Raw genomic sequence first — 25,100 nt, 5'->3', positions numbered from 1 at the left:
GAATAATAACATAGCATTACTGTAATTTCTACAAAGTAAATTATGCAACTTTAACAAGCTGCTGTGGGACGGATTGATTGCTGGACCAAGCAGAGATGTTGGATCATTAAACAGTAAAACGAACACATTAAAGGTTTAAACAATCCTTTGATCCGGAAGCTTCTGTCTGGTTGAGCCCAGCAGGAAGCCAGCTGCACCTTCAAACCACTTTGTCTGTCAGGGGTTTCTCTGCACGTCGTCTAAAACACAGAATGAATCATTTCCACTGAAAACTTTCCTGCTGCTTCTTTGGCTCAAACTTGGTCCAATCAGAACCTCGTCAGGCCAAATCACAGGACCGCCTGCGTTATCTCCTTCCAGCTCTGACATCCAGGCATTCAGGCATCTCTTTCTGCCCATTTCTGTTGTTTTACTGGGTCTAAACATGAATAAATGTAGATTACCACATGTTGCAGATTGTTTTAGCTTCATGTTTCATTCTGTCCTGATCTGAATTCACTTAAAACCATTTCAAAATTACATTATCTGTTTTTGACATCTAAATTAAGTAGAAGGTTAATTTGAATACAAATTATAGGATGCATATACATTTAGAATGTAGTTTAGTCATTTTAGATACAATTTTTTGGAATACCTCCGACCACTAGGTGGCAGCAAAGAGTTTCCACTTTGTGGTAAAAACCTTGTCCTGGTTGTGGTTTGGAGCAAACTTTTGCTTTTATGGCTTTGCAAACATCATCAGAGTTTATTATTATCCAGTATCTCAATTCTAATTTCAAGTTCAGGTTTATTTTTTAAAATGGGACAGTACATATTCATGATTGTAAATACAGGAGACTATAGCCATGTGGCTAATTTCCATCTCTAGTCCCATTGGCAGGTTGATATTGTACCAAAAATTATAAAGGATGCAGTAACTGCCCATCTCCAGTTCTTTCAAAATAAGAGCGTGAAGCACAAATACGAAGCTCTGAATTCTGAATACATTAGAGCTGATTTCAATGGTTCAGCTTGGTTTTACCTCCAAAATGTTAAAAGGTGACAGGAAGTTTGAAAATATGACTGTAATTTTATTATTCGACAACATTATTGGCAATACTTAAATAAACAACTAAAGAGTCTTGAAAAAAGTTAATTACAAAGAAGTAAATGTAATTTTTTGCGCTTTAGTTAAAACAACTATGTTACTTTCAGTTGATTAAAAAAATGACTTAAATGAAATCTGACTTTATAATTTAATGTCTTGAAATTGGGTCTCTGTCTCTTTAAGAAGCTCCTACATTCAGCATCACAACAATGCTCCTCCATGATGCTGTTATTACATCTTTTAGGAGCGTTGGACTGAGATGTAGTTAGCTTAGCGGATGTCACTTGTGCGTCAGATTTACTGCCATATCAGAAACAAGTGGAAACAAAGGTTCTCGTCGGAACTAAAAATGCAATTGATCGTGTTAAAATCTGTAAAATTATTCATTACAATTAACGAGTATATTAACAATAAGTAGCATTGACACACCGGTCTGCAATCTACTGTACAAATTACTGGATATTTAACACATTTTAATAAAACAATCAGAATAAACGAGCAAGCTATAATCATAATGTTCAGTTTTCATGCTGTTACATCACCACATGCATACAGTCTGAGGAATGAAGAAAGCAGAAAGGCATGTATGCTACGTCAGGAAGTATCAGTGATGCTGTTTATTTGCAGTTTGAATCTGCAGATATTTAGGATATTTAAATTTAATTGCATTTGCTTCAATTTTTCCAGGCAACAATGCGGAAAATCTGCAAAACCTTCATTCCCACTGCGTCTATTTTCCCCTAAAAACCTGCGACAGTCCAGCAAGAAGTTCAGATACTTTATAATCATTTACCAGAGAAATCTGGGGTTAAAATCAACCCGAACCGAACTCATTGCACAACCGGATCCAATGGTTCAGGCGCAAAACAAAAAACAGAAGTCCCTGAAACATTTCCGAACCCGCTCCAGCGGTTCCGACCCGCTGCACATGAAGGAATGCGTCCCATTTCTCTCCATCTAAGCCGATTATTATTCGAATAAAGTCGACTTCATGTTCCACATGCTGGGATTTACAGCAACAACCTGCGTGGCACTTTGAGAAATATCCAAACATTCTGCGCCAAAAACAAACAGCGGCATTCAGCGCCACCTGAGAGCGCATTCTGCGCAGATCCGCACATTTCAAACAGAAAAAATAAAAGATTTTTGGACCGAAACCGAGCCAAGACTCGACATTTCAGCGGAGCCACTCCGAGCTGCACTTTGCAGCGACTTGAGCAACAAAAGTTTCCCGTTAGGTTCGGCCACGAACTCCAAACCCGACCAGAAAGCGTCAGAACCGGACCGGGTTCGGATGAAAAAATAATAATAAAATAAAACAAAACCAGCTGTACTCACAGAGAAACCCGCGGAGGTCCGGAGAAACCCAGAAAGCTCCACATCCAGCGCTCTCATCTCCTCCTCTTCCTCAGCTCTCCTCCACAGCTGCTGGACGTTCACTGACGTCAGCGCTCCGCTCCAAACGGGAATAATGCGAGGAAGAGGAGGGACGGGGGAGGAAGACGCCCGGAAACAATCAGGGGGGCGGGGGCCACATCAGAGCCGCTCATTCAACACAATGGCCCCGCTGAAAAACAACATAAAGCCTGTATCATGCCTGCGCAGAAACCACAGGAGTATCTCACTGAAAATCATCTGGAAAGCTCGACAGCAGGGGCGAAGCTAAGGACTGAGAACAGGGGGGCCTCAGCCCTGCACACAAATATTTAGAGGTTTTAAAAAAGTGATTCATTTTTTGTTTTTTTCTCTGGCTTTAATATTTAATTTGTGGTTAGGGTTGCTATACTATTATTTATTTACATTGATTACGGGGAGTCATTTCATTCAAAGTTAAACAAATTATTAATGAAAAATAAATAGTAGAAAAATATATTTAATGAGCTCATTTTTCAACTTTTATAAAATCTATATTTTTACACATTTGTTGAAGCTGTCAGTTTCTGCAACCGAGGATCGGACCGCCAGGGTCCCCTCCCTTGGCCGCCACCCATCACACAGTGCACCCGACCCCTTTGGCCCCTCCCACGGGTGGTGGGCCCATGGGAGGGGGGGCCCATGTTTCCCCTTCGGGCTGAGCCCGGCCGGGCTCCATGGGTAAAAGCCCGGCCACCAGACGCTCGCCATCGTGCCCCCCCTCCAGGCCTGGCTCCAGAGTGGGGCCCCGGTGACTCGCGTCCGGGCGAGGGAACACCAAGTCCAAGGTTTTCTCTCGTCATTGGGGTCTTCAGGTCAGGGGGGGTGTCCTGCCCCAAGTGGAGGAGTTTAAGTATCTCGGGATCTTGTTCACGAATGGGGGAAGAAGGGAGCGGGAGATCGACAGGCAGATTGGTGCAGCGTCTGCCGTTAAGCGGGCGTTGTACCGGTCCGTCGTGGTGAAGAAAGAGCTGAGCCAAAAAGCGAAGCTCTCGATTTACCGGTCGATCTACGTTCCCACCCTCATCTATGGTCATGAGCTTTGGGTCATGACCGAAAGAACGAGATCGCAGATACAAGCGGCCGAAATGGGTTTCCTCCGTAGGGTGGCTGGGCTCTCCCTTAGAGATAGGGTGAGAAGCTCAGTCATCCGGGAGGGACTCAGAGTAGAGCCGCTGCTCCTTCACATCGAGAGGAGCCAGTTGAGGTGGCTCGGGCATCTGGTCAGGATGCCTCCTGGACGCCTCCCTGGTGAGGTGTTCCGGGCACGTCCCACCGGGAGGAGGCCTCGGGGAAGACCCAGGACACGCTGGAGGGACTATGTCTCTCGGCTGGCCTGGGAACGCCTCGGGATTCCCCCGGAAGAGCTAGAAGAAGTGGCTGGGGAGAGGGAAGTCTGGGCCTCCCTCCTGAAGCTGCTACCCCCGCGACCCGACCTCGGATAAGCGGAAGAAGATGGATGGATGGATGGATGGATGGATGTTGAAGCTGTCACTAGTCATGGTGTCGGACAGATAATCGGAAAAATAAATAAATCAATTCAAGAGAACAGACTTCACCTGGACTCTACAAGCTACAGTAGCCTGAGCAGCACAGCTAACCATTACAGGAAGTTAGAAAACTAACATTATGATGTGTTTATAAACCATTGCTTCAAAATTCATTTTTTAGCAATGTTTTAACTATATTACATATTTTTTATGCTAGTAGCAACCCTTTGGTTGCTTTCATTCTGGATAAAGAACCTATTAGATGTTTCAGAAAGTTTTGACAAACATAAAACAGTTTTTAAGTGCAAAGGCAACAGATACAGATATGCCCAAATATTTAATATTCTTAGCAACATGTACCCACAGTAATAATCATATTTAAATAACGAATGAAGCTTATAAGACATTTTAAAGCATTTTGAATTGTTTACTAATCAACCAGGAGGTAATTTAATTTGTTATTTCAATTAAAATGATCATATTTAATATTGGAAATCCTTCAAAGACTCAAAGAAAACAAAAGAAAGTCACTGAATGTGACCATTATGGCAGGTTGACAAGTCTCCTTCAAAGCAATCAATGGAATATTTTGTTTTTGCCCCCAGCAGCCTGGATGTGTGGATATTACACCGAGGGATTAAAAACGTGTTTTATGAAAGCTGGCAGCTTGACAGTTTCCTTCTAATGACCTTCTGCGCCTCAAAGTTTGAGGTGAAAAAGTGCGGGCATCAGAGGAGGCTCACCTCGGGTGCCGTCTCCGTATTTATAGGCTGGGCGACTCCAGGGACCGTTCTGATGACACCGCAGATAAATTATGAGCCTCCAGGTTTCAGTTAAAGACGGGCGCCGTGTTCCAATATGGCCACTTTAACAAGTTCACGACAGCTAAAAATACCAAGATGGATCACCTCTGACTCCACAGCAGCGCTCCTGCTGGGCTCCACTTCTCTGCCATAAATCTGACGACTTTCTGCACCACAACTTTAATAAACATAAATACTGTCATATTCAGTAAGTTACAATAAACATCCTGATGTTTTCATATTTCGGCTCAGCTGTCAGGTTAAAAGTATGATTTGGAAATTGACGACCTTTAAGCAGGTGCTAAACAGATTTTTCGTTAAACAATATTTCTGTATTAATTTATTATGTAAATGTCATCATTAGCTGTAAGTGGAAAACATTATAATTAACAGAAATATAAGTTTTTATAATAAGTTGTGATAAAGTTCCTGAAATAAATGGACTTCTCTATAAAATTGTAATTTATTGGGTTTCTGTATTTTGCCAAATTGTCATTTATTGTTGCTAAAGAAAGAGTTGAGCAATGTTTTAAAATGTTGCCCAATTTTAACTCCAGCAGTTGTTTTTCTTGGCATTCTCACATAAAGCATGAATAACATTTCCACGATGAGTCGCGTTAACCGAACACGTTTAAACTTCCTGGTGTTTCACTGCACATGTACACTGTAAAACTCTTGAGTTTTACATTTAATTGATCCACAAACTTTTACTCTTTAAGTAAGAAAATCTCAAAGTTTAAAACTCAAATGTTATCTGATCAAAGCTGATTTTTTTCCTCAGAATTTTCACTTTTTCCTAAATTCTTATGTTTTTTTTGGAATTTTGTTTTTCAGAAATTTTTACCAGAATTTTGACATATTTTTCTCAGAATTCAGACTATACTTTAAAATTTCTACTTTTTTTTAGATTCAGACTTTTTTTTCTCAGAATTCAGACTTCTCTTTTAAATTTCAACTCTTTTCATAATTCAAACTTTTTTCCTCGTATTTTGTTGATTTTATTTGTGCCTGCCATATTTCGGTGTCCAGCTGTTTCGTGGCGCCACGTTAACCCGAACCGTTTCCTGTGACGGTCTGTGCTTCATGCTGCTGTCTCTGCTTATTAAGAGGAATCCAATTCTCAATGCACAGCGCAGCGTTCCGTTAAAATATATGTTATCATCAGCGAGATGAATTCCCCTGTTTGTAATTGAAGAGATAAAGTTCTACATTAGGACTGGCCCACTTATCCATCAGCAGAGCAGTTATTGACTGAAGGTGGAAAAGCGTTTTTCTTCACGCTCTTCAGCAAACAGAGATGATAAGGAAATGTTGCTCTGTCTGTTTCAGGAGGAGAATGTGAAAATGAAATGTGAACTTGGCTGATATCAGCTACTTCTGCTGGGTTCTGGTAAATTAGCATGCTTTAAACGTTTCTACATGCAATATTCTCTGGAAATGTGCATCTTTCTTAATTATCCTGTATAAATAATGGAAATCCATTAAAATGCATTAAAAATACTCATTATTTCATTTGTATCAGCTTCTTTCTGCAAAATATTTAAGATTCTGCAGCATCTGCTGATGGCTGAATTGATGTAATACCAGGAAATAGTTTGGGAAGTCAGTTCCTTTTTTGTGTGATTATCATAACTTGCCTTCTTGTTTCTACTTTGAGTTAAAAGCATTGTCTTTCCTGGACGAGTTGGTTAGTCTGTCTGCGTTATAAAGCTGCTGATCAGAGTTAATAAACCCAGAGAAGGAAACGTTATTCTCCTTCTAGAAGAGGAGACAGGTGCAGCCTACATGCCAGGCCCAGTGGCAACATCTTAATAGCTTCACTCGGCATGGAAAATGGCCTCTCATGAATCACCGCGGAATGGAGAGTTACAACACAGTGGCAGCACCATAATAGAGTACTTAGGAGTACTCTATTTTGTGGCGCTCCTGATGGTGAGCGCCACCATCAGGATAAACAACATCGTAAAGCTTCATTCAGCCGGGGGGCTTCTCAGATCCATAATTTCATAAACTAGTTCGTTGGTGATGCAAAGCCTCATGAGGGTAAATCACTGCCACTCCCAGCTGCTTTCACTTCTGTTTTTCTTTTTTTTTTTGTATGACTCAAACAAGTTACTTTAGGTCAAACTTTAAAAACAAACTCAAAAACTGCACTTCTGTGTCGTTGTCCTTGTGCCACCAACCAGAGTGTGCAGTGAAACTGATGTGAGCGTATTTACCTGTAAACAAACAATAACTTGTGGTGATGAACGTTTAAATCCAAACACGTTAAAATTTTTAACACAAATTATCACTTTTTTTTAACATACAGTACAAGAATCCCAAGCTGGAACCTTCGTATTTTGTTTCTGTTCCGTCTGTAAATCTGACGCACAAACTACATCCGCTAACAACAACAACAGACGACGATGCAGCTTCCCTCTGGGTTCATTTTTACTTCAAATCGCTCTGATTGGACGCTGGAAAAGACCATTGTCCTTTTAGCACTTTTAGTTTTAGTTGTGCTGAAAGGCGTTAGCCTATCAGCAAAACTCTTTAAGCTAAAATAGCATCAATGCTAAAACATTGCAGTAGCACAAATGCTAATGCTAATGTCAGCATCCACAGTCCCATAAAGAAGCACCATGAAGAAGTTAAAAAAAAAAAAAAGTTACATTAATGATGAAGTTTTTGGACCAATCTGATGGTAGAAAAACAAAATAACAATAATCATCTTTGTTGTTGAGCTGAATTCTCATTTTATTCAATAATTTATCAACAAAAATGCTTTCTGAATTGAAAATGTTGCATATGTAGTTTTGATTAATTTATTGTAGTCCCTGTTCAAGTTGTGTTATCACTAGTTGAATATATATAACAATTAGTATGTGGAAACAAGCAGTTATGCTATAAAAAGGTGTTTTCATGCAGTCACCCCAGATTTAGCTCTCCAGTTCTGCTGTTGGACTGTACCTATAAACAAACAATAATCTGAAATATGTCTGAAAATAATCCAGGCAGTTACAAAAATACAGAGTTTATACAGTGAATACATTGTTTTGAGGGACTGGAAGCTTCAAACAGGAGAGGAAAGTTATGCTGCTTTCTGTTCCTGCTGCAGATGTTGCATAAATATTGTAATGCTGTGGTGTTTTTGTCATTTTAAAGACACTTTAAAATTCAGTTCCGACAGTTTCTCTGTCAAATGTGGGTGAAATCTCTGTGAGAGATGAAAGGCTGTTCTCCATCTCTGCTCACGTTTATCTCAGAGTGACGTTTTAGCCAAGATCTGGGTTAAGGTTGCCATGTTAGCCAAGCCAGTTCGCTTTCCTTCTTAATGACCCACTGCATACTTGAATTGTAATTTTGTGGGGAAAAAAACCCTGTGCTTCTTTTTTTCTTGTTGAGATGAAAGAATTGTGCAGCTCTGGAAAATGAGGCAGAAAAAAAGAGATGAGAAGCCATTGTAACACTGGCCTCAGGCAACACGAACCCAGAGGGCAGATCTGAGTAAATCAAATCTCCATTACTGAGCTGAAGAGCTTGTGTGCTGGAGATGTTATTACCCTCGTTACTGTGCACAAAAGAGAACAAGCTGGAGGTTTGAGGCTCATTTCAGACTTTATAAATCGACAAAGTTACAGGAAAAAAATCTAAAATGATTTGAATGCTTTAATATTCTAAAATATAACTTCTGATTATGCTTTTCCACTCGCTGTGACAAGGAAACGCTCTGCCCTTCAGATAACAGATTGCACAGGGGAATGATTTAAAACCTCATTTGTGTAATATTAATGGACTGTCTTAAAAGAAACGACCAATTTCTGCTGCTGTTATCGGAGGACCTGCAGGCCTGAGGATCCCCGGAGCAACCCGACGAATTCCCAACCCAGCAGCCTGATGATGCAGGAATTACAACCCGTGAGCCTCCGCCTTTCATTACATCAGGTTATTGCTGACAGGAAGCTAAACAAAACAGCAACATAATATTTAGGCCATAAAGATGTAAAATTATAATAAATATTGGAGAATGATGAATCCACCAGAGGGCGCATTGACGCTAGCTACTAGCTAACAGTTCCATGAGTATAATCTTTGAAATAAATCATGGCAATTATCATTCATTAGGAGAATTATTAAAAAGTAGTTTGATTAATCTAAATAGTCTAATTTATTATACTGCAGACGTAAGCGCTAACTTCAGCGCATGCGCAAATGGTACGAGGGTGCTTCCGGAAAAGATCTTTATTGATAACATAACCGATTCAGTTGGTTTTAGCTTTAATCCCCCCCTTCAATAACCAAATCATCATTTGGAACTGCTTTTATAATTTATTCAGGTTACAAAACAGAAGAAATATGCGAAGGAGACAGTATTTTAGCTCCTTTTATTCGATCCAAAAGTGGCCCAGACAAGCTGTCAGTGAATGCAGCGGCCCCAGCTTCTCTTTTATCATCACGAGCCATTTGGCCGCTGCTCCTGCTGAATCAGGTGTTCCGGCGAGCCTAGCGCCTCCGCTAAAAGCCGCCGGCCGGATTAGACCAGCTCACCGCCGTTTAGCTTCAGGTTCGGCTCTTGATCTCAGCAGGAGCAACAGCTTGAAATCTCTGCACCAAAGTAACGTTCAAGTCCAGAATTAAAGCACCGAACCGTGACGACAGGCAGAAAAAAAAGCTCAACAAGAAACTCCTCTTCAAAGCCACACGGTGCAAGGATAGAAAAAAAACACATAATTATAACAATAATACTACTTACTGATAAACTTGTCAAATGCATATTCGCTTCCGTCCTCTTCTCTGGTTTTTAAATCCTAAAGTAGAGGCAGTGATGAACAATCGATTCACAAAAGAATTGCGATTCTCACTTACTACGATTCTGACTTGACATAAAATGAACCAAACTACTGGGGGAAAAAGAAAAAAACAGACCATGCCCTCCTCCATTTTGAAACTACCCGGGACGTTGTGACGTCACAACGTAGACGGTGCTGGAACGTACGCATGCGAGGAAAGCACTACAAAGAGCAAAACATGGAGAGATGGATTCAGTCGACCGTCTTCGTCGAATACAAACATTTAAACTCATTTTGTTTCTGCTTATTTAATTTTTTTACCTTATTGCCTGGAATACCGAGCTGGACGTGAGCTTTACTGGGCGCAAAGTTCGCAAAATGAAGATTCATCACGTCGGAAGCGCCGCTAACGAACCGAGCTAAGCTACAGCGGAGTCAAGGTACGTCATAGCCTATGCTGAGGCCTGTTGTGATTGGTCGGAAGTTTGTTGCCATGTTTTATGCGGAAATTCCCTTGGATAGTGATGTTGGTATTTAGCATCAACTAGTCCGCTGGTTTTTGTATCCGCAGAGGCAACATGAATATGAGGAGTCATGTAATTTTATTATTATTCACTAAGTACCTTCAAACAATGTGAAATAGCTAAAAACTCTTGGATGAAAACTGCAACATAATATGTGACATTTGTACAATACCTAATATATGTTTGGAGCTAAATATTTAGCTCCAAACTAAATATTTATCTAGCTAGCTAAGTATTTAGTAGCTAACTATTGTGTTAGCTTAGCAAGCTAAGCTAAATATTTACTTAACTAGCTAGCTAAATATTTTGCTGGCTAATTAAATATGTGATATTTGTACAATACCAAATAATATGTTAAAATATGACTTTAAAAACATTTGCCTCCATTTTTTCTCTTCCTTTGCGTTAATAACCCAAATTATTGCCGTTAATTACAAACAGAATCCTGTCGTTTCAGTCATTCTGTTGTTCACGTTCAATGCAAATATTTTGTAAAACACCCGAAGAGGTTGCATTTTCCTTTGCTTTTTTTTGTTTTCTCCACTGACCTCAGTGTGCAATGCTTAAACGTCTAACATTATATTATATAACTAATGGTTTGCAGCCTGGAGCTATTTTTACAGTTCCCCTGTCTCCTTGTCTGTTGTGAGACATTGTGTCCGTGTGACGGGACGAGGATCTCTGGAGAGCGATGACAGCTCAGGCTTTTTGTGCTTTTAAACTCTGAAGCGTCTGAGCTGAAATGTTCATCCTGTGTTTCTGCATGAACTGAACCACGTCTGGAGCCCAGACAGTTTTAACTCAGACTCTTTGTTCTCTACGTAATAAACCCCTGCCTGTGAAATGAATCCACTCCGAGATGCATTATTTACAGCCGCCACGTCTGATCCAGACGACCTTTCATCTGGATCAGATGGTCAGTACCTGCAGAAATGCTCTGAAGATGAAGCTAGCAACAAACATGAAGCCGTTTCAGACTCCATTAGACCTGCAGACATTTGTGGGTTCTGCTGTTAATAGATTCATTCATTTTCTCTGATGATTTCAACCAAATTATTTATTTTTCTGACTGTCTTCTCCAGCCACACTGCAGCTGATTGAGATCCAAACGTTTCTCCTTTTAGCTCCAGGTAAATGCTCGGCTTGAGTGACAGAAGCAACTCTCTGAATCCTGGTGTCAGGCTACTTCCTGTTTCACTTTTTCACAGCGATATGATCGGCCCGATTCTAATCGTTTTACAAAAAAAAAATAAAAATCTGATTTGATCCACTTCCAAATGTGGGTCTAAATCGAAGGTGCGGGTCACATAGACAACAACAGGAAGTTATTACTGGTGGAAACAACAAAGAAGAAGATGACAGGAAGTAGTTAAATTATTATAGCACACTTATTGCGTGAACTTATTTACATGTGATTTTTAATTGTGTTTCTTACTTAATGGAAATACCGCAAAATTGTGTTTTTTTTTACATTAGCAGAATATTGACAAAGTTTTGCAAACCTTTGAATAGTTTATCGTTTTTCTCTTTCTACCAAAAACTGGATGATAAAAGTCTCCAGTCTGCTGCTTTGGTCTCATTTAGCCCTTTATTTTGAAGGACATTTTAGTTTACAGAGACTTCTTAATTAATTTTATTTGTTGTTGTTTTGTTTTTTTAATTTATTAACGAGTGTCCTACTACTAGTATGAATGTTTATAGGAGTAAGTTTCCCTTAGTTCCTGTTGATAATTTCTGGCATTTTAATTGGTTGGAGCGCTACTTGATTAACAGCACTACTTTTTTTCTTACTCTGTTGGTGCAAATTAAAGAAACCATCTACAAATCAAGAAGTAATTAAAAAAATAAATGAAAATAAAACTCCTTGTTCTGACCTTCCATCTTTTAAAAGCAGAAAACTAAAATAAACTTGTATCTCTCCCTCCCTCTCTGGCCGAACATGTCCCCCCGCACAGGACGGCGCCGCCAGGCTCAGAACCGTTGCAACTGGAAATCCCATTAGCAAACGGCGCCCCTGATAAGGCAGACTAGTGCACAGCGCTCCAAGTGATTCCTAATTTCACACCCAGATTTCCATTTAGCGCCGAGACGAGACAGCAGCAACAAACTGCAGCAGGAAAAGCTGCAGCTCAGATGATTGATGGTCATTAGAGTTTTACCTGCAAGAGGACAAAATGCTGAATTATTTATGCATTATTTATAAAGATTTGGTGTTAAGGAACTTCCACCTGATGAAACCTGCATAACAACCAGCTGCAGCGTCTCATCAGACCCTCTGAAACCCAAACGGAGGAGCTGAGATCTGTCCGCAGTGATTTATGGCTCTAAGTGTTTTTTGGCCCTGATGGAGCAGCTGAGACTTTTTGTTTGGAACAATTATGATGATGGAAAACAATCCCTGCTCATCATAGACTTGGCAAAGCAGCCAGAGGGTTATAGCTCTGGATGTGTCAATGCTTAAATCACAGATGGCTGTTGGAAATAATATTCCCCCTGCAGAGAACAGAGTCAGAGGTTTGCAAACGTTTCAGATTGACAGAAAAACCTGAATGAATGAAACGGAGCCATTTCTGCAGCTAGAGCTTTGTTTGTAAAGTTACAGTCTAAAATTGATAGCAATAATTTGGGTTATTTATGCTGCTCTAAGAGACAAACATGGAGGTTCATTTTTCACAATGTTTTGAATTCACTTTTATGTCAGTTTAAATATTTAATTAACACGGTGAATATGTTAGTTATCAAGCTAAATATTTGGATATATAAATTAACTAAATATGTAGCTTGTAAACTCAATAGAAAGTGTGAGTTAAATATTTAGTTGCCAAGCTAAATGGTAAGATTACAATATAAATATTTAGCTCTAAACTAACTAAATATTTTAGTTATCAAGCTAAACCTTTAGCTTGGAGATAATAAATATTTAGACATTTAGCTTCACATTAAATATTTAGTTCAGAACTAATACCTTGCTAAATGGCTACCTCAAATCAGAATAACTCAAATTATTGGAGTTAATTATTGACTGTAGCTGCAGCAGGTGGGTGTGAGAGCAGGAAACTGTTTAAATCTGAATCCATCAGACAGACCTTAACTCCAGTCTGTATGAGATGAGGAGTCGTCGTTCAGCTGGATGAGTCACAGTGACGCAGGAAGTCGAACTTCCTTCTTCTTCTTCTGCTTCTTTAAAAACCCAGACGACATGCTGGTGTCAGCAGAAACGAGCCGTTAATCCTGACAGTTGAGAAACTTTTCTAACTGCAGGGGAAACGACGCGTCTCCCTGCAACACGACTTAATTTGTCCTGAGCTCAACGGGGTTGTAGGCCGCCGGGGGGACCGCGCCGCGTAGGCAGGTTGTCATGACGACGGCGACATGTGAAGGGTGAATGACGACTCATGATAAAATGGTCCATAACACAGAATCTGGGGGTCTTTGTTTAAAGCTAAATATTTAGTTGGCAAACAAAATATTTAGTTCTGCAACCTAAATATTTAGCTTCCTAACTAAATATTTTTGCTTGCCAACTCAATATTAATTGCTGAGCGAAATATTTAGTCCACAAAATAAATGTTTATTAAGAAGCTAAATATTTTGTTGGTATGCTAAATATTTAGTTTCCTAACAAGATATGTTGCTTGGTAATTAAGTATTTGTCTTCTGAGCCAAATATTTAGTTAGAAACTAAATATTTAGTCAACAAGCTAAATATTTAGCTTCAGTTTAAATGTTTGGAATAGAACTAAATGTTTAGGTACCAAGCTCAATGTTTAGTTAGCAAACGAAATATTTAGTTGGCACTCTAAATATTTAGCTTTTAACTATTTTGTTTGCTAACTAAATATTAGCTAAAGAGCTAAAGAGGTTAGCTATTAGTTAGCTAATTTACTACTTCAAACTAAATATTTAGCTTTCTAAGTAGATATTTAGTTAGGAAGCTAAATATTTATCTTCTGCGTCTCACAGTAACAGGGATCCGTTCACCCTGAGCTAAATCAGGTGTTGGGTTGTCATGGCGATATCTAAGGGGTGAGTTGTGCCTCTCTGAGGTTAAACCGTTTTCGGGCCCTGAACGCGGCGCTCCTTGTTTCCCGCCGTGTCGCCCGGCTGCCAGCAGTCAGTCACTACGGCGGGTCGCCATCGATTTCCTCTGCTTGCCTTCTGACGGCATCACTATCCTCCCAGAAAACCTCAGGGACATTTCAGCCTCCGCTCTCCACTTCCTCTCAAACCTTCCTGACTTTTCTTCCTCACCTACAACCAGGACGGTGTAAAACACTTCACAACGTTTCCAACCATCCGGACTCCTGTGGGGAACAGGTGAGAGGCCATGTTGGATGACATTTCTCCTCACCAAGAGTGTGATCTTTTTTCTTTTGCATGGAGGCGCCGCCGTTCGCCTCATTGGGAGCGATCAGGGCGTGAAAGGCTTCGCCGCCACCAGATCCAGCTGCCTCGCCGTCCAGGAGCTGCTGAGTAAATCAGCCTCGTAAAAATCTCACTTCCTGCCCGTCACCCGGTTTGTTAAATGTGATGAAGCAGCTAAAATGCTTGTTTAATGCATATTTATTCAGGTCAACGAGCGCCACCGCCGTAATTAATTACTGGAGATTTCCTCCCAGGAGGAGAAAAAGAAAACACACCTCCATCTTCTTTTCTCCACTGAATGTTGCAGCACAACGAGCCGGTCGGCCGCAGCGCCGTTACCGTGACAACGTCATGGACGCTCCTCCTGGAAGAAAACATCAATTCATCCGCAATGCAACTATAGGACATAAAACCAACAACCAAACAGTTTTCAGTCTGGGCTTTGACTAGGCCATTTTTCAGCCATTTTGCTGTAGATCTTCTGTTGGGTTTTGAATCGTTGTTCTGCTAATGGACTCAGTTTTTTGGTCCAATCACCAGCTGCCTTTCCATTGTAACTATTTTTACCCATTTGGGCTTTTTTATGATCGTTTCACTCCCAAAAAAACTGAGAATTAATGTGCAAAACTAAACCGTATTTGATCGTTTTCAAAGTCTCTTCAGTCTGGACGGTCGTGTCGCATTTAAACCAACTTTTACCTTTAAATGATGTGAAACATGAATCATAATTCTGCAAATGTTTACGCCCGGTAAGTCTGGACATAAACGATGCCTGAAAATTATTACAAAGTCTGTGTCGATAACTATAATTCTATAGTCAAGAATTATTGACTTAAATAAGAGTTACTTTACTAGACTCTAGATAAAAATTAATGGTAAGATTTTTGTTTTTTTCCCTAGCTTTATCGAAATGAGTGTTTTGTTTTGTTTTTTGCAAAACTGGAATGGAAATGCTTTTTTCTTTCACACCACACGGGTCACATGATCAACAACAGGAAGTTACTACTGCGGGAAACAACAAAGAAGACAACAGGAAGTGGTTGAAGTATCATGGCGAGTGTCTTATTCCATGAACAAACTTATTCATGTGTGATTTTAATTGCGTTTCTTATTTGACAGAAATACCGCAATTGTAAAATTTATTTATTTATTTATTTTTTACGTACATCAACAAAGTTCTGCAACTTTTGTGTCACAGCAATTAAAGCCCCACAAACACAAATACCGCTCTTGAAAAGCATTCCTATTTGTAAAGCTCTTTTTAGGAGATCAGTCGCAGAAAGAAGTGTGATTTGTATCAATAAACTTCACACTTTATGCTCTAATTTATTGGTATTAATTGATGTTTTAATTGAACAAACGGTGGAGAAAATAGTAAAACAAACAACAAAAATTATATGGACATGTAAAACGTCAATAACTGGAATTTGTTGAGACAACAGCAGCAAGATCCGACTTCTCCTCTTAAATCTGACAAAAGCAGAAAGGGTGGACTTTGTTTTTCAAAACATCATCATCCTTTTCACCTCCAGGCCCTTCAGAGTGAAAACTTCACAACCCAAAAGGGACTCCAGTTATACAAAGCTCCACTTGGAGATTTATTCAATCATTTATCCCACTTTGGCTTTTGGCTTTGCTTTAAACACTAAAATAGAAAAAAAGACACATATGTCTTTTTGGGTGGAAATCATCTCCTGGTTCAGTCACAGCTCCTAAATCTCTGGATGTTATCAGGAGGTTAAAGCCAGGAAAGCCCAGAGGGAAGCAGCTCAGACCTTCCCAGTGTGATATCTGCTAAGTGGCAGCTATCACCAAGGCCATCTAACTCTTTGCCTCACTTCTGGGATCACCGAGGGCAACTTTTCCACTTTCCTCTGCTCTGTGAGAGCATGCTGAGCTGAAACCAGAGGGGAAAACTGAACCACAACAAAACTGGTGATGTCTGAGGCTGAGGAAGAGCGAGGAGTGGGGCTTTAATGGATGTTGGCGGGTTACCAGAAGAGCATGGCCTCCACGGACTGACCCACTAACTAAAGACAAAAGAGTGATGATTTGAGGCTTTCCTTCCCCCCCGAAGCTGAACGGACCAGCAGCGCCGGCCGGCCCAGTTCTGGAGGCTCAGATAAATGAAGCATTCAGGCTTTTAGCAGAGAGCAACAATCAGGCCTCCAATAAGAAGCGCAGTGTTTATTATCAGTGTGCAAGACTGGGAATCACACGAGGTGGAACCAGTTCCAGAGTTAAACTGGTGTTTTTTCTGCTTCAGCAAATGACAGGAGCAACACTGGTACCAACGAAACTCATTAACCCAGGAAAACCCATTAAAAGACAGAGAAACCAGCAACCTGTGGCGGGCAGCGCTACCTAAAAAGTTAACCCTAAATGGTATTTACACAGTATTTAATGGAAGCCAATGCAAAAGTGCTAACTTCAATTTAAAGTATGTTTCCCAATGGTGGGCCCAGCTAGCTGAAAAGGTAGTTGCACAAAACCTAAATACTAACTCGCTACACCAACACAGTATTTTGCTAAAGAATTATTTTCAATTCAAGTATATCTGCCTTTGTTGTTGGCTACCGCTACCGCTAACTAAAAACAATTTGTTGCACTAACCCTGAGGTACTAATCATAAACATGAATTCTGCTAATGCCAAAGCGATACGCCAACACAGCAGAAGCTAATGCTAATGCATTAGCAGCAGAAGCTAATGCTAAAGCACTAAATTAAATTCAATTTATATGTTTCAGTGATGGACGCTAACTAAAAAGCTGGTTACGCTAACACTGAAGCCCTACATCAACAACGAAGAGGAGGCTAATGCTGAAGTGCTAGCTTAGATTCAGATTACATCATACCTTGAAAGGCTACTAAATCGCTGTGAGCTCATAGTTTGAAACGGCTGATTTAGTTTTCCGTTCAGACCGAAACAGAAACACGTCGGCGCGCCGCCGCTAATAAAAGTCAGATTAGCTGCAGAACAACAGGAGCTCATTGTTTCTCAGCTTCCTGAGTTTTGCTTTTGACGTTTCAGTCACCGTCTATAAACGGCGCTAAGACAGATGTGAGCATGTGAGGTTTTGATGCAGCTGCAGAGGGAGACATCAGGCAGGAAATGATGTCAGAGGGAGGGGGGCCGCAAAGATTCACTGAAGATTTTATTTTTAATAAAATGACTGGAAACCAAAGCAACACTGATCTCTTGTTTTTCTGTCAACCACTGAAATAAAAGCTCCAGGTTGCTGTAAAATAATTGGATTTTTCATGAGAACCTGAAGTGACAACAAGATGATTGTTTCATTCAAACTAAATTGAAATTGAAGCATCTTTTCTCTTATGCAGCATAAACCAGAGCAGCAGGAGTTCAGATTGTTTTTTATTCTGTTGAGCCACATTTCTAAAGCAGTGTTTGATTTTCTCTGGTTGGTTTTTGTATTTTTTCATCATTTTGTCAAACTGAGATGATTTTTTATTTTTCGTTATACCAGCAGTTTGGTTCATGTTTTTCTGTGACCAGTTCAGCACAGAAACATCAACCTGTTTCCTCTCCTTACCTGAATGTCTCTGCTTGTTGAGCCTCAATGTGATGCTCTGCAGCCATTTGCGTTGCCTGGCAACAGGATCTGGGATGCTGATTGTAAATGATGCTTCAATAAATGGACAAAATCAACATGTCTGCCGAACTGTTCTGATGATATTTTGAACATTTTTTATGACACAGTTTGCTCCAGTGAAGGCAGAAAAAAGAAACGCCGCCTCCTACTGCAGAGGTTTATTTTTTTTATTCATCTTATTAAAAGAAAATTACATTATTTAGAGAACTAAATGGAAAAACTGTTTTATTTCAGTTTAACTCTTTATGATTTGATCTGATGAGAGAATAAAACCTGAGTGAAGTTTCTCCCTCCACCTTATTCAATTGGTGTTAAACGTTTGTGCAGCAAAAGAATTTGTTTGCGCTGCAACCATTTTAAAGATATTAAGTGTTTACACTTATGATATTAGATATTAATCAGTGTTTACAGAGGTCATAGAGGTCAGCCAGCCAACCAAAATTCAACTAATTTGGTGTCAATAAACTCGGCAATTTTTGTGCAGCAAAACAACTTGTTTGTGCTGCTTTTGCTTTGAAAATATTAATGAAAGTTTAGAGGTTAAAAGGTCAACCAGCTCCCTCCCACATTATCCAAATCTAACAAAATTGGTGTCAAAATTTTTATTACATATTTATTAATATCTTAAAATGATAGTGACACAAACAAAAATCTTTGCTGCACAAACGTAGCACAAATGTTTGACAGCAGTTTTGTTAGATTTGAAAAGGCGGGGAGCGACTTGACTCAGGTGAGAACAGAGGGAAACGACGAGCAGCAGCAGAATAACTGCAGCGGTTCTGTTTCAGCCCTGCCTCTCTGGAGCAGATGTCCTGCTGTGGGATCTGCGGCGTGACGCTGCAGCAGCTGCTGAGGTATCGCCCCTGAGGCTCCGCCGCGTCGCCCCAGGCAGCAGGTACGACGGCGCTCGGCAGGAAACTCTCGGCGCGTGAGCTGTGACGACCTCCATCGCTCCCCACCGGGTTCCTGTCAGAGACAGAAGTGAAATGTTCCCTGGAAAACGGAGAATACTGATGATTCACTGAGGATTATTGTCACAGGTACGAGTCACATTCAGTTTAGTTTATAGGTATAATATCTGAAATACACAGAAGCTGCTTCATCCAAATACAGTGAATGTTCCAATGAAACACCTGTAGACCAATGAAATCACAGCTACCTGCATGTGGCGACAGTGGAGAGGAACCACTTTCTTTAACAGGAAGGAAACTGTTTTATTAGTCTTACTGTCTTCGTGTTAATTTAATATAAAACTGTTGTGCTGATGAGTTCAGTTTAGAGATTGTGTAGCATTTAATAACTGAAACATTAGTGTATTGTGATAATTATTAGTTTGACACCAGGAAGTAGTTTTTATTAATTTTTACATTTTATGGTGTACAATTGCATTTTTTAAATATTAGTTGTACTCTAATTATTTGAGTTCAAGACAAAGTCCTTCTTTGTCTTGGAAGGACTTGGACTTGGAGGGTCCAGTCTCGGTTGTGGTCTTGAAAGGTCTGGTCATGGTTTGTCAGATCTTGGTCGATCCAGTCTTGGTTTTGGAAGAACCAGTAGAAAACTGGTGCTGCCATGAGCATCTGGGTTTTAAATGGACAGAAAGGAGAAGTATGATAAGCACTGAATCCCTGGGCTGCGAAAAAACCAAACCAAATACAAAGGTACACAAAAATACAAGAATGTCTTTCATATTAATGGTAGCAGACGGACGATGGGTCTGTCCTGGAAAGAGACCAGGACTCCTTTCTATGGGGAAACAAAGCTAATGACTGCAGTAGCATCAGAAAGCAGCACTGAGCGTCACTGCTAACTGAACTTCAGAGAAAGATCCCGCCTGATCTGGAGAGATCTTAATTATTCCCCCTTTGGTTTTTATATGAATTCAAACAGAAAATGAAATGAGATATTTTTATGGTAAATGAGCTTCAACCCACGAGGGTTTTATAATCAACCCTCAGAGACTCTGGATGCATCCAGTAATTATCGACGGTGTGTGAAGCAAACACACATTCATGTTCGGATCTCCTCGGAAGACGGGAAGATTATTTATCGACCTTCTCCAATCACACGATGTAAATCATCAGGCATTTTCCTGCTTGGCGGGTCGGAGTCTGAAAAAGAGGAAAGAATGATCCGGAACACGGGAAGATCAAATCATCTGTTTAACGTAAACATATTAAATGAAACATCGAGATAAAAATATACAAAAACAATTCTGACAGACAGAAGTGGAAACACTGAAGACGATGAGAAGAGTGGAGGATATAAAAACATAATCTTATATAGATTATATATAAAAATAAATACTTTCAAAATAAAACAGGAAACAGTTCTCAAGGGAAACAATAATGGAAATCATTCATATTTAGATAAATTAGGTTGTTCAAAAAAGATGTGTAAGCTTTAAAAGAACTGTTTGAAACTGAAATTTATTTGAAGCTGAAAAATTATTTTAAAACTGAAAAATAATTTTGAAACGTAAAGAATAACTGGAGAAACCCTTTAATCTGAAAAGTAGATTTGAACTTTTTTATTCAGTTTCATTTTTTTCTTTCATTTTCCAATTTTTTAAACAAACTTTCTGGCACCAATTTAGCTCCATACAATATGTCTTCAGATACTATAGCCAGCCTAGTCAAAGCCCAAACTATAACATGTCCAATAAATAAAAGGCAGGAAGAGTTTTTTGAATAATTCAAACATTTGTGGATGAATTTGGAAAATTTTTGAAAATTCTCCACTCTGGCGCCCCCTTGTGGTAAAATCAGGATAGAAGGCAAGAAAGGAAAAGAAGAAAGGAAAAACAATTTGTCAAATCAACTACAAATCAATTACAAGATTAGAGATCAACATTAGTAAAATGAAAACTTTCTATTGAAAGATTAAAGGTGCCTCGATAAGAAATAATTAAAAGAGAAAAGACAGAAACAGTCTAAAAAATGCATCGTTACTCTGGGATACAAGAAGGATGTACCAACCAGCTAGCTACTTAGCTTGAGCTAACTGTTTAGCTGATATGCTAATCCTCTGGCTGAGAACCGGAAGTGGACTACCAAAATAAAAGCTGGGTCTTGGAAAGCTTTAGATAAACTTCTGGTGTTTCAATTTAATTGTTTCTAATCATCGTTTCTTTTCTACTCAACATGTTCAGTATTTCAGCTTAAGTTAAATTAAATTTAGCTTACAGCTCTATATTTAGCTTGCTAGCTAAACATTCAGCTTAGAGCTGTATGTTTAGCTATATATTTTCTAACAAAATATTGAATTTGGAGCCAAATATTTAGTTTAAACTGTGACATTTATAAATAAATGAATAACATTGTACAAATACAACTTTAAAAATTAACCCCAATTTTTTTCTTTCTGCTATTAGAGGCTAAATAACCCACATTATTGCTGATTATTGTTGTCTGTATTTTTACAAATGAAGCCCCATACTGGACTGTGATGTATTATTTCAACAATCCCACTGATTCCCGCGTCCCCAGATCAAACCCAGAGCACTAACTCTTCTTCGTGGATTGAGCTCACTGTGGTGCGGCGGAGCTTAGCGATGGATCCCGCCTGTTCTTCATCTCAGTTTGCCTCATCACCACGTTTCTGAGCCGGCTGCTTCCGTCTCATTTGTTTCCCTCCCGTTCTGACGGTGCGGACGTCTGGCTTGTAGCGCTTCGACCTTGGGAACCACTCACTTCGCACCCAGACGTCATCTGTCAGCGCTGACGGCGGCCGCCGGCTCAGGAAAGGAGGCGTCTTGTTGTACCTGCCTGCCGAGTCGTTGAAGGCGTGAACCTCATGTGAAAGATTCTTCACTCCTGTTATTAACTCAGAGAGATTCATTCGTCACAGCCGGCCTCTTGGCTTTGGAAATATTGATAGATTCCCATACGTCTCATTTAAATGATAAACTCAGCTTTAACATGGAGACGATGCTTTGTTTTCCACTTTCATTGTTCAGGCAGATTCAAATTTTAAATTGACTCTATTTAACCAACTGGTTTTAAATCGTTGACTCCTTCAAACAGAACCAAACAGTTTGCATTCTAAAGCTAAATGTATGTGGATATTATATGTTGTTTTCAAAATTACAATCTCTGCTTCATCTGGAAGCTGTTTGAGAACAAAAATACTTGTTTTTTTTAAGTTAGCTGATTTTAGCAGTAAATGATTAAATTTGCTCAATTCTTTTCTCAGTGAATCTAACCGAACCTAAACACTCTGCATGTGGGTGAATACTGTGTATTTTCAAAGCTGTTGTAATATTTTGACATGCTTCTAATCCTGCTTTGGTTGCATCTTTATCACATCCAGAGCATATATGTTTTAATTCAACCGTAGATTGACATTTGAATGCAAATTCTTTATTGTAGGAAAGAGGTGGAATACAAACAAAGCTGGAAAAGCGCCGACAGCCCCGTTGGCCTCTGGGACTCAGGTGTTCTTCAACGCTCACAAAGCTTTAGAGCAGTGGCTCTTAACCTTTTTTGAGGTACCGAACCCATCAGTTTCATATGCACATTCACCGAACGCTTCTTTAGTGATAAATAAAATAATTTTTATTTCCAAATTCAAGACATATGTATATGTTTTTTTGCTGGTGCACAAAATGAGCCGTGCATGAACGTCACCTTGCTCAAAGAACAAAACCATGAACTCACAGCAAGTTACAGTGTTACTTTATTCTGGCCCCCAAAAAATATTTCGGCCCCATAAAAGAATTTCAGCCCCCCAAATTTTTTTTTTTTTTTACTATTTTACTAATTAAAAATAAATTTGGATTTTTTCACAGAATTAAAAAATTTTCTTAATTTTTTTTTTATTTTAAATTTAATTTGTTTTTTGTCATTTTGAATCCACAAAATACTTTTTTGGGGCCAGAGTAAAGTGTTGCACAAATGACATACCTGCAAATGAATGACTTCTGCAGTTCAGAGAGGCGTGGCTTCACCTTGGCAATTGCATCTTCAGAGGAAAGTCTGTTCACTTTCTTCTTTTTTTGCTCGACATATTTAGTATTGTCAAGAAGGTTAAACTTTATTAGACCTTAAGCTGGGTCTTGTATTTTTTATTTTAGTTTTCCCAGCCTAAGTTAGGTCAGTGAATGCAACGCAACTCAAGAGAAAAGGCTAGCATCGCGAGATCCGTTGTTAGTGTTGTTGATGGTTATGGTTCTCACAGCCCGGACATAGCTAAGCGCTGTCTGTGCCAGAGCTGGAGGCCAGAAGCCACACAGTTCTTATGTGAGAACAACTTAGTTACTGTTGTAACTCATCTGTTGCTGAAAGAAGTAACGTTCATGCCAGAGACCCCTCTTTCTTGTCGTGTATCTTCACCTACTCGCATGCCTCTATCACACCGGAAACCAAAAGCACGACAGTATGGATTAAAATATTAAGAAAGAAACCACGCGACGTACAACTACGACAGCTGCTGATACTTTGCGCACTAAATTCCCCGCAGCACTGATTGGACGAGCAATGTAACATGATCCTCTGCAGCGAGTGATGGCCAAGCGGGGCGGGTCACCACGACTTTACACAGGTGTGTCTTTACCTCCGCGGCAGAGGCTCCGCCGAACCCCTGAGATCGACTCATCGAACCCCTGGGGTTCCATCGAACCCAGGTTAAGAACCACTGCTTTAGAGAAAACATCAGTTCCAGGCAGAGGCGGTTATCCTGGTGACTCTTCAGTGTAACTGGAGTTACTTCTGGTCAAATTTACGTTTCCTTCCATAAAAAGCCACAACGCCGGAACCCCAAAACATACTCTTCAGCAGATAAGTGAGATGGTATTTTAAAGATTAATAGATATTTAAATGTTGCCCGGCCGGAGTCCAGTCATCCATATGGAACAGTGTTTCTCTGCATATAGATGATGTTCCTCCCTCAGACCCAGCAGATGTGGGGAATCAATGTGAGTGAGAAGTTGCTTCATGCTGATGCATCAGAAAGGTTTTCATTTACATACTGAGGAGAAATCTTTCACGCTCTGATTCTGGAGAAACTTCCTCACATTTTTATCCACCTTGGTTTTTTAAAGAATCAGCTGCTTTCTATTCACTTTCAATACAGTTAAACTATCATTGACACTTAGTTTAACTGCATGGCTCTGAAAACTGAGGCACAGCACTAATCATAAACATTAGCAACGCCTTACCAACATGGACATTAGCAGAAGCTAATGCTAAAGTGCTAAATCAGACTATGTTGAGTAGAGGAAAATGCTAACTACAAATTTGGCTCTGCTAACCCCAAAGCACTAGTAATAAACATTAGCTTTGCTAAGGCACTGTATGAACATGGAAGTTAGCAAACGCTAATGCTAAAGTGCTAAATTAAACTATTTTTATTGGGCAATGGTAAATAAAACTTTATCTCTGCTAAACCTAAATCTTTACACCAACATGGAAGTTAGCAGAAGCTAACACCCTAAATTCAACCATTTTAAGTAGTTAGCACTGCTAACTGAAACATTAGCTGCACTAACCTTAAACCATTAACCATAAACATTAACTTCAACACAAACATAAGGTACAGTTTGCGCTTCAGGAGGTTTTTCTTTGGAACAGACCTGGCTGTACGGTTGTTTGTGTTGCTCTGTTGCTGATTTAGCCTAATTGACCACAGCAGAGCTTCAGCCGGATAGCATGAAGGACTTCAATAGATTTTAAACAGTTTACTGTAGAGCAGTGATGCATTCTGGGTACAGAATAAGCACCAGGGAGGAGAGAAATTGAAACTGCAGCATAAACAGTCTCACCCACATTGAAATAAGTTTGAGTCATTTGGCAATCTTAAATCTCAGCAAGCAGAAATGAATTATGGGTAAATTCTCAGGCTACTTTTATTTAATATCTACATGATTTCCTTAAATAATTATAAAGGACATGATTATTTAACGAGGCCAGAATATAAAGTGCCTCAGCATCTTGTGATTAATTTAACTTGTTCCACGATGGAACAACTATTGGCAAAGTATTTCCCTTTAATAGTGATTTATACTGTATATTGAAAGGCCCATAATATAACCTGTA

At 39.6% G+C, this 25,100-nt stretch overlaps 1 protein-coding gene across 6 annotated transcripts in view; it reads right to left on the bottom strand.

Moving 5' to 3' along the window:
* gulp1a (GULP PTB domain containing engulfment adaptor 1a) overlaps positions 1–2,551 on the bottom strand; it is a 54,524-nt gene extending 51,973 nt beyond the window's left edge. For 3 of the 6 annotated variants that reach the window (XM_032567372.1, XM_032567378.1, XM_032567373.1), the window contains exon 1: positions 2,426–2,551. The gene's annotated coding sequence lies outside the window, so the exon portion shown is untranslated. The remainder of the gene's footprint in view (positions 1–2,425) is intronic. The other 3 variants (XM_032567380.1, XM_032567379.1, XM_032567376.1) reach the window with 2 other exon arrangements.
* Between the last annotated feature and the right edge of the window lie 22,549 nt (positions 2,552–25,100).

The sequence above is a fragment of the Xiphophorus hellerii genome, chromosome 7 (assembly GCF_003331165.1).
Source record: "Xiphophorus hellerii strain 12219 chromosome 7, Xiphophorus_hellerii-4.1, whole genome shotgun sequence".
In the NCBI taxonomy this organism is placed as follows: domain Eukaryota; kingdom Metazoa; phylum Chordata; class Actinopteri; order Cyprinodontiformes; family Poeciliidae; genus Xiphophorus; species Xiphophorus hellerii.
The sequence above is the reverse complement of the archived record's forward strand: the minus strand, read 5'-3'. Positions and strand labels throughout refer to the sequence as shown.